This window comes from Notothenia rossii (assembly GCF_949606895.1).
Source record: "Notothenia rossii genome assembly, chromosome: 6".
Lineage (NCBI taxonomy): Eukaryota > Metazoa > Chordata > Actinopteri > Perciformes > Nototheniidae > Notothenia > Notothenia rossii.
In genome coordinates, this window is record NC_136909.1 from 58006679 (window position 1) to 58015423 (window position 8745).

Consider the following 8745-nt stretch of genomic DNA (forward strand, 5'->3'; position numbering starts at 1 on the left):
GACAAAATATCACCCCGCCATTATTTCAACTCCACTGTGAGAGCCACGAGTTGTTTTTTCAAATCCCTTTGTTCTTCAGGTCAAAGGTTGGAAAACCAGTTGTCATCTTGTCTTGACCTCATGTTCACAGTGAACCCCACGGCAGTCGCCATTTCATGAAATGCTAATTGAAGTACTCTGTTTGCTTTAACACACTGAGGCTAGGCATTCCATCTAGTAAAGAACCATACTTCTTGTTAGAGTTAGAACTATTGGAAGTACTTCTGCTGGTAAAAGTATATTGGCTGGTTTTGGGATATTCTTGTTTGAAAGTGTGTTTTGGCGGTTATGTGCTGTGTTGTTTAACCATAGTGTAATGTTCTTCCAATTTTAAAGATATTTTAAACGAAAATAAGTTTCTCCTTGTTAAAAACAAGTCAGTTTTGCAACAGCTATTCCCTAGTGGATTAAGCTGGAAATGAAAATAGCGCACTCTGGTGGTAGTACAGAATTATTACACAAATAGAAGAAACACCATAACATTGTGAAGTATAATTTTAAAGAGCATCTTGCAGGTTTTTATTTTTTCTACATTTATGCTTAAACTTGCTTGAAAATTACAATTAAAAAAGTGAATGCAGGATTTGATATGTTTTACGAGAAATAAGGGCAGGAATTCAGAGGGAAAGAAGCAATTTTGAGCTCTGCTCTTAAAAACGGCTTTTTGTTAAGGTCATACGTCAAACGCGTCATATTACATCACACAGGGGACACATCTCCGCTCTCTGACCGCGGGTATAGTAGAGTTGCGTTGAGTAGAGCGGTTGTGTTTTAAGGAGCTGGTATTTTTCGGTAGTTTTACATTGTATTTCACCATTTGTAATCATGGTGCAGTATTGTGTTTGTGCAGGTTGCACAAATACCAGCCTGTCAGGACATCGAGTCCACAGTAAAAAGGACCGGAGCTAGCGGTCGTTCCTGGCTGCGTTGTGCGTCCACCTCCCTGCAGCACATACTCTCCACAGCTTTATCACAAAACCGTATTACTTCTCTCTCCCCCCCCCCTTCGCTGCTCTCTCTATCTCCCCTCCGGAACACGGCACCGTAAGACAAAGTGTGGAGTTTCATTAGGTAACGCTGTGGTGGCTGTACTGCTCCAGCCGTCTCCTTTGTGTTTCCCCCTGTCTGTGTTGTTTGTGTGTGCGTGGTGGCTGTCACTCCTGGCTCCCGGCTCAACCTCCACTCACCTGCCGCAATCAGCTGTGCACCCTCCCCGACTACACACCTGCTTTCCATCAGGCCATTTACAATGACATATCAACGGAAGCTCCACAACCTTTCTCCGCCAGATCGTCAAGTATCAGCCGTATCTCGCGTCTCTCCTCCGGTACACAGCACCCTAGTGTGGAGTTGCATTAGGTAACGCGAGATAGGGCTGATACTTGCGCATTAGTTTCTGTTATGGATCAGTATCAACAGTCCTGCCAGTAACGTTACTATATTATCAATGCTACTTTAGTTATAGCCTGATATATGATAGCTAACTTTACAATGTTGTGATGTGCCGTTAGCTAACATTCTGTAGCTAACGCCGGTCACTCACCAAGATAGCTGCCCAGTTCTCCACTGGTTCTCCTCACACCACAGCTCAATTTCTCTCCGATGGCCGTTATTTCTTCTAATCCTTGGCTGCTCCTGGTCTCTTGGACGCCTAGCAGGCTCATAATTATAAGGTTGTGGTCCGTCATATGCATTCGAATATTCATGTTCAACTTCTTCTGTGTCTCCTGTGTCGAAACTAGCATTGGGATCCATGTTTATGAATACGTTACACCGGCCGCTCTCCCCCTTGTGTCCCCCGTGTTACGTCACACGCGGGAGGTCACGTGCCGAGGCTTTTTTATGCGGAATTGAACATTTCTTACAAAAACGAAGCCAGATGTCACTGTAGTGTATATTTCTGTATATTTTTTTGAAAATCTAGTGTATTCATCATTTTCCTACACATTTATTCACAGGTGTCTTTAACCTGGAAGTTGCTCTTTAAGTGTTATAAATAAACACATGCTTGATCGCCAAGATAGAATTGCAAGTGGTTTCTAATTATAAGAGAAGAAACTTTACATAATACTGTGTCGGCAAACACCAATTTATTGAAGCTAACACAAGTAGTGACATTAGCATAATTCCATACATTTCGGTATGCACTGTACACAGGAGATTTGGATTTGAACCATATTCATATTTCAAAGTCAAAACATTCACGGTACAACTTTATTTTAACATTTCATATTTCAATTTTGCATAATTTTTATATATTAATTAACTTTATTAATATTTTACCTAAAAAAATCTATAACAAAAAAAAAAAAAAGATTTAAAGTTCGGACGGACAGCAACGAAGGTGCTAGTCAGAAGATTAGTGCTTCATCTTTGATAAGTTAATAAATAATTAGAGAAAATGTCACCAAAACAAACGAAGTTGAGACTAGACGCAGAGCCAGGCTCAACAGCAGATATCAAGGGAAGGATAAAAATCAGATCAGATGCTATAACAGTTCCAAATCTTAGACAAAAGACATCGAACCACATGGAGAAACTGTTGGAACAGTGGCAAACGAGAGGACTGTTTCCAGCAGATGATCAGCCTGGACCAACGAAAGCCCATAGAAAAGTTGAACATGAGAATGCTGAATACCTACAACAGGAAAAAGAATGGATCAAAGCCGGACAACCCTCTTGGTATGGACCTGAAAACATTGCTATGAACAGAGCTGAAAAAATAAAATCTAGAGTTACAAGTCTGGTACTCCATCTAAAATATGTCAGCCAAGAATCAACGAACAGCATGTATGTGGCTCAAGGAGCAGAGCTCACAGCAAAGGAAGATAAGAAAGAAAAGACAGAAGAAGCTCCAGTAATCCAACCTTCAAAGCTCCTTCCAAGCCTGACAGATGCGCCTCCTCCCTACATGACAGAAGAATACAGTTTCTTTCAACCCCCAATACAAGCCCCAACTCTAGGTGTTTTAGGAGGAGTATTGGAGTTGGACGGTCTCCCCACAGCTACATGTGTCAAAGACTTGGAGTATGAGGTAAGACTCCTATCTGGTGAGCTCAACAAAAGATTGGAAGAACTAGGCATAAGAATGGAAGAGGAGCTTAACAGAAAGATGGAAGAACTCAGCAGAAGAATGGAAGAGGAGCTCAACAGAAAGATGGAAGACCTCAGCAAAAGTATGGAAGCACAACTCAAGAAAAGAGAAGGCGAATGTTCTCCAGACACCACAACCGTAACTGAAGCTGGAAGACTCAAGAACTGCTCAACACTCATGCTACCGGTGATAGCGGCTGGAGAAGGAGGATTGAAATACCAATCATGGACTCACAGAGACATGGAAGCATTAGCGGCAAAACTACCTCCACTTACACAAGGAGGTCAGAAGTGGGTGAATGATCTGGAGAAATACACAGTCCAAGACCACCTGTGCTTGGGAGACATGAGGGCACTGCTTGGACGGATAGAAGGAAGACTAGAGGCAAGAGCAGTGGATTCCAAGGCCAAATGCACCAACTCTCCAGATTACATTTTCTTCAACAAAGTCAGGTCGAGGTATTGGGCTGCCATTCGTCAAATCTACCCAACAACACGGAGTTTACATGCCCTCAACAGCCTGAGAAAAGAACCGGGGGAAGACATGTATGCCTTCCTGAAGAGATTTATGGGAGGACTGCACTGGAGAACGACATGACGTTTCACCGTCTGTCGTAATTCTGTGGAAGAACACGGTCATTAACGCCCTTCCCCAATCAGTGCAGGCAAGCCTGGGAGCTTTGTGGTGGCATTAGACGCTATACCCATTGAAGAATGGAGACATCTCATTTACCACGATATGAAATACCAAGCAACCCAGAGGGAAAAAGACGAAGAAATTAAAACATTACAACTAAGACTCTTGAAGATACAAATGGCTGAGAAAGATACCGAACCTAATAAAAACAAGAAAGCGGCAAGGCAAATGGCAGCTACATCAGAGAAGGCAGGGCAGATTCCTTCAACAATTCAAGCTCAGGAAGAACCAGAGAATGCAGGGCAGACATCTCAAACAGTTGAATCTCAGATAGTGCCAGATAATCAGATGGAGAACCAACAACCAGGAGGTTTCCGAGGAGGCAGAGGCAGAGGAAAAGTTCTCCGGTTCGAGGGATGCTACATATGCAATCAGCTGGGCCATTGGGCTAGAGATTGTCCACAACAACAAATGAAATACCCACCACATGCACCAAACAACGGCCCACCATGCAGTTTCCATGATGACGACGGAGGCAGGGGGTCCCAGAGATGTCAAAGACGTACAGGATTTGCAAACATGAACCAAATGCCACTGACAGCCTGGTATCAACCACAACAATGAGGAAGCTTAGAGGACCAGACCATCAGGTGATGCATCTTCAGCACTAGAGTATTTTGAAATCCAGCTACATAGAGCCACATATGTCACCACAGGAGGGAGAGGTTGAATGTTATTTAAAAGATAGTGAGTAGAATATTGCATTTACACAGAGCATCCACAGATTAGAAGTAGCAGAGTATAACATTTAGCAGACTATTTTTGTAATTATGAGAAGGAAAATACATTACGAGTGATGTTGTTCCTCCACACAGAAAACTATTGTGTCCACACAGCTAGTGAGGTCAAGAAGACGGGCTTCCACCCAAAATATGCAAGGGGCGGCGATACACCTGACGTGGAGCTGTCCAGACCTGAAAACAGAAACTCGATTCTGCTGTGGTGAAGTCCGGCTACAAAGGGAGGTGTTCCAATAGGGTCGCCTGTCTCAAACCAGTGAAGAAGTCAACAAGAATCCAGCTGAACTAGAGAGTGACTGTTAGCGGGAGAACTGTGACGGAGCGTCAGAGACTGGCCCAACATTTTCCAGCCAGTACATATAGACCCTGTCAGAAGACCGGGGCTGTGTTTAAAGGGGAACTTCATTTATTCTTAGCCAGAAGTGCAGTTTTTAATCAAACAATTATGTGATTTATGGAGTCAGATTACATTTTTCTCATAAACACAATTTTATAATCGGTCTGAAGTATCTGTTTTAAGGCATGAGCCGCAGATTAAATAACATAACACTGATTAAGAGCTTGGATGAAGAAGTTGTAGGGTTTTTACAACAGTTTCAAGAATCAGTCTTTATTTATTTATTCTTCAGTAACTTTACTGATTTATAGTGTAGTGCGTAAGGCAATATCTCATTTGAGTGAGGGGCACCAGCCCTTCATGCAGGTCACTCTCTGTGAGAATAGTTCATATTTTCCCTCCAGCTGGAGAAAGATTATTTTATCATATGTTAGTTCAGCAGTGTCAACCAATCCTCTAACCCTAGAATTATTGAGACGCATTAGCGACACCAGGGGAATTGTTTTTCGCAGCAACGATTATGCATAATACCATGACAAAAGCCATTATTGAAACAAGTAAACTATTTTTTGTGCTAATGGCTGATTTTTTTGTGAATATGCATTTATACCATCAGAAAGCCATACATCATACGATATTTTTGTACGCCTTATGGGTACACGGAGAAGTTATATTTATTTAATGCAACGTTGTGGGTTTTACATGTCCTGTTCATAATAGGGTAATCATTGCAATATTAATTGAGCATTTTATGCTCGAAGGAGGGAGTGTCATGATTATACAGATATGTTGATTTCAGTGACGTTGTAGTTAATAAATAATAACATGTAGTTAACAATAGGTCTCATAACAACAGGAGGTATGCCGAAGCTTGGGCCTTCTCCAAGGAGGGAGTGGTCCAGTTTTAGATATTAGACAAATGATAGTGGATGAATATTTCAGAACTCTGAGTAATATTATGCAAGTTTTGTCTACACAGGCTAGGAAAACTACAGAGATACCAGACGAGACTCCAGAAGAGACTCCTGTTCGGCCAGGTGATTGGGTGAGGGTAAAAGTTCACAAAAGACAGTGGGCTCATCCCCGGTGGACGGAAGCGTGAAAAGTTGTAACAAACTTCACACGTGCTCCGGTTTAAAGGTAAAGAAAAAGGAGCAAATTGACACAACCTCACACATTGTCACCCTTCACTGGCAACTTCCAGAACATTATTGGGAGTTAGGACTGATTTGCTAGAGCTGGAACAAAACAATAAATAGAAATAAGATAAAGATAGAAACAGCTCAAAAGACAAATTGTCTATAGATTTTTATAGATTGTACATTAATGTGAAAACCTATTTTTTGTTTTACATCTGAAAAAGAGTCCAATTTTTGTATATGTTGTTTTTGTACTCATTATTTAAATTCTGTAACGGACACAACCAGGGATAAAATAGAGATGATGACAAGAACAAAGCCAAACCAATTGTGGGGTCCCCTAGGGATAAGAGGCAGAATAGCATTGTCGATTGTGCTCATTACACTTGGCACCTTTCTGGTTGGAAGGGGAGTACAATATGAAGTAAAACATGGAACCATTAGTTCACTCATAAAGAATGCCCACATCACTAACAAGACTCCAGCTGTGTTTCAGAGACTTTCACTTATCCCCAGAGCCAAAAGATCAGCTGAGCAACAAGAGGAGGAGTTAGAAATACTCGTTCCCAAAGGTGAGGCGGTTATAATCAAGATGATTTACCCCCCTATATGCAGTTCTTGTATCAAATGATGAGATGGGTTTAAGTGATCGAGATATGTAAGTGATGGGGATTTACAGAGTAGGGGAATCTCCAAATACACTGGATCCATGTTTTAGTCCGTACCAGAAACACCCCCTGTTAAGCTATGAACAACCGACCGGTGACCTGAGCACAATTATTGAAAATGATTGTTAGACACAGGCTACTAACCCACAAATACAGCTTTGTATGTACAAACTCTATGAACAAGATTCCCCAGCAGATAGTGGCGACATTGCAGATATGTCCAGTCACAAAAGTTACTGCGGTTCTAAATAACAGTGAGATTTAAAGTGATGGAGAAAATATGGAGACGTTCTTTTATAGTGTGTGAAATATGTGGTGCTTGAAACATGTAGGTATTTAAATGTATAGAAGAAAATGGTTTCCTGAAAGAGTTAATTGGAGTAAACATGTTACAGTGGGTGAAAGCAATGTTTAGGGATATGGTAAAATTATTAGTAGACATGAATTGTGTTTAGATGACATTTAACAACTAAGATGGATAGTAAGATTAGGAAAATAGAGTGGAAAAGGTTGGATTTACTTTACCTCAGTGTGTTAGAATTAACTATAGATAATGCGTCCCGAGATCTCTCTCTCTCTCCGCCTGTCAGAACGCTACGACCCCAACTTCCAAGCAGACAAAAGACCTCACCACGGAAGACTCCTCCTCCTCCATCGAACAAACAGAGAAGCAGAGCTGAACCATCTCCACCTGAGGAATCCAGAACTACAGGTGACATAAAAAGGCACACTCTCATCGGTCCCCCACAGGACATGAAGTTCCAAGCTGAGCCACAAGATTTGGGCACAAGAGCAGAGTGTGGGACATGAGAGCGGAATACGCCCTCCATGCAACCAGTAGAGACTGTAAAGGAGGAGATGAAATGCAAAGCAGATGGGACACTGAAAAGAGTTACAGCGGAAGGATCCAAGAGCGGATGGACTGAGGAGAAGGTGGACGGAGGAGAGGACAGGACGGAGGAGTTGGCATGGTCCGGCAGAACGTGAGGGGGTCGTGGCTTGACAACCAGAGGGGGAGAGAAGGAAAACGGGAGTGAGTGAGTTTACACATAAACACACTTATTCACCAACGAGAAATACGTAAACAAAAATATTTATTAGCCATGAATTAATCAATTGGTGAATTTATAAAGAAAAAAAGAGGAAACTATTAGATAACCCTAAAAACACACTGAGGGTAGAACATATTATTCAATCTTTTCATCATATGAACAAATTATTCTTTAAGAGCTTTTTATTCATGTGTGAATTTGGGGAAGATTTAACTTGTTACAGTATAGACCTACAGTTTAAAGGGATGGTTTTAGTAACCACTCTATAAAAGCAGACAAATCTTTATTTGTATGGAAAATGTTAAAGGTAGAGCTAGTACCAAGCCAAAGATAGTATTCCAATCTAGAGTATTGATTTCTCCATTGTAGCATGGTTATTACCTCATGAGGGAAGATTAAGGTGGAAATAACATATACAATATAATTGGGAGTAATACATGGGGGGCCTTGGATCACTCATTGTGATGGTGCATATTTGTTTCAACAAATATCGTTCAGGGAGAAGGGGTCGCTCAACCCACCCTGCAGATGTTTTAAATCTTACTTGCAGCTTCACAGGGAGCGCACGGCACCAGAGTATGAGTTTTAAAAGACACCATTTAATAAGGGATGACCTGACATTTAGAGATGTTATTTAAAGGAGAAACATATCTGCCATAAGTGTAAATTCCTGAATTAAACTACAAACCATTAATGAAATGACTTCTGTTTTTAAAATCCTTGTTAAAGGAGGAAGTAATTATCACATGCTCGGGCACCCAAGGTTCCACACACTGTTAAAGGGGTTAGCATAGCTATTTAAGTAGACCAGAATTAAAAATAAATTAGTATAATGCGTTATTGATATTCCACGAGTTTTCACACCATTTCAGGAACTTTATCACTGCATTAGAACAGACCACCCAAAGTTACTGAGTAGGAACTTTTAAGTGATGAAATTCTACAACTGTTGTAACTGACCAAAATCTTCTCCCAGAAAT